Source organism: Eptesicus fuscus, chromosome 15 (genome assembly GCF_027574615.1).
Source record: "Eptesicus fuscus isolate TK198812 chromosome 15, DD_ASM_mEF_20220401, whole genome shotgun sequence".
Classification (NCBI taxonomy): domain Eukaryota; kingdom Metazoa; phylum Chordata; class Mammalia; order Chiroptera; family Vespertilionidae; genus Eptesicus; species Eptesicus fuscus.
In genome coordinates this window covers 54,792,527-54,794,457 of record NC_072487.1, presented here as the reverse complement: position 1 = coordinate 54,794,457, position 1,931 = coordinate 54,792,527, and positions in this window count along the sequence as shown.

Sequence of the window (1,931 nt, the reverse complement as noted above, 5' to 3'; positions counted from 1 at the left end):
CACTATATAGTAATAGTTGTTGTCTAACAATAACCAACATTCTAAACAGCTTTTCATAATCCATAATCTTACTTAATCGTCACAGCAAGTTAATGAGAAAGGAATTATTATCCCTTTGTACAGATGTCAAAATTCAAAGACTCAGAAACATTATTATACCCAATGCCTACAGATAATGGTGTTGCTAAAATTTGGATCTTGGACCACAACCCATTTGTCTCCATCCAAGGCCCACACTTTTTCTGGTCTACCTTAGTGCCTCAGAGTTGTTTTGTAAGAGGACAAAGCTTTTTTTCTTCTCCTAGAAACATAAAGCCTTAAAAGTTGAAAATGGCCTTAACCGGTTTGGCTCAGTGGATAGAGCATCGGCCTGCAGATTGAAGGGTCCCAGGTTCGATTCCGGTCAAGGGCATGTACCTTGGTTGCGGGCACATCCCCAGTAGGGAGTGTGCAGAAGGCAGCTGATCGATGTTTCTCTCTCATCGATATTTCTAACTTTCTATCCCTCTCCCTTCCTCTCTGTAAAAAATCAATTAAAAATAAGTTGAAAACGTATCCAAATATCCATAATTTTCCTATGGCAATTTTCTGAAAATCTTTCTTGAACAGACTGATCTCAAATGACACCAAATCTTAAGGAAATTACTTCCATAATTGAAGTTGTTCTTCCCATTATAGGATTTTGTTCACACCCTTAAAACCTACAGAGTTCCCATAATTTTAATATTTCAGAATTCATCTCAGTGAGTTCAAAGATTCTTAAAAATCATGCAGCATCCTTCATGGTCAATAGTGCCGGAGCCTGCCGGCACTGCAGTTGAACGGTACCTGAAAAGGGGGGTGAGGATTAAAGAACACAGACACAGTAGTTACTGGGAGGGCAGACAGTTCAAGACTGCCGCAGCTTTTATTGACTACGCAATGCCTTTTATACACAAATACTGAATAGGAGGTAAACAAAGAGGAATGTACTCTCTGTTCTTCTTAATCTCTAAGAGAAGTCAGGAGGCCAAGTTCTCGGTAAATATTTACAGACTTTTGATAAGCTATGAAAGGTCTCTCTTATTCTACTCATCTGCTGACAATAGGAAAAAGTGCTACTTTCTCTTCAAGCCTACTTAGTATCAAACCTAAATATGTGAAGCAAAGGGCCCCAGCAAAGCGGGGAAAACAAGGTTACTGGATTGTTTACCTGATTGCCTCTCACGGTCTCCCACAAATAGACCTGAATTGAAATCTGTACTTCTTCATTAACACATAATTTAACTTAACCTGAACCTCATTTTACTTGGGATGTAAACTGGGCTTTTTGGTAGCTCTCTTATGGGATGTCTAGTTCAATAGATATTAACACAAAGGTAGATATAGGCAACAGTTGTGCCTGAGAGTTGCAAGAGAATTGAGTATCAATTATCCCAATGGTGCACACACCTCCAACGAATCATAACCTGAGGTTTAAACTTTCCACTGCCAATCCCCTTTTTCTTTGAGGGTCACATGATAAACTCTGCCTTCAGAAATAAAGACGCTGTAAAGTTGAGAAGTGATTAGAGCATTTGCCTTTGATCAGTACAGTGAAAGAAGAGATTGACAGGTTATCTCTAGCACTCTCTTCTGCAGTGGATGACAAATAGAATGGGACAAAAGAAAAAATGTACAGTCCCTCAGAGACCCTTGGGTCTCTGGCCCTGCCTGTTCCAGACCATGGGCCTCGCCTTTGCGTCGCCCCTTCCTTCCAGTTTTTGATTCTGCTGTTTCTGACAGTAGCCAACATGACCCACCCCGCTCCCCAACCTGTATTCCTAGCTTTCATGTGGTAACTTGATTCTGGTTCCTTCTCATTCTCAACTCATTTGCTCAGAAATCTTGTTGTGCAAGATTTCTGGACAAGATGGTACTAAGCTAATACATGTCTTACCCCTTCCTTGACT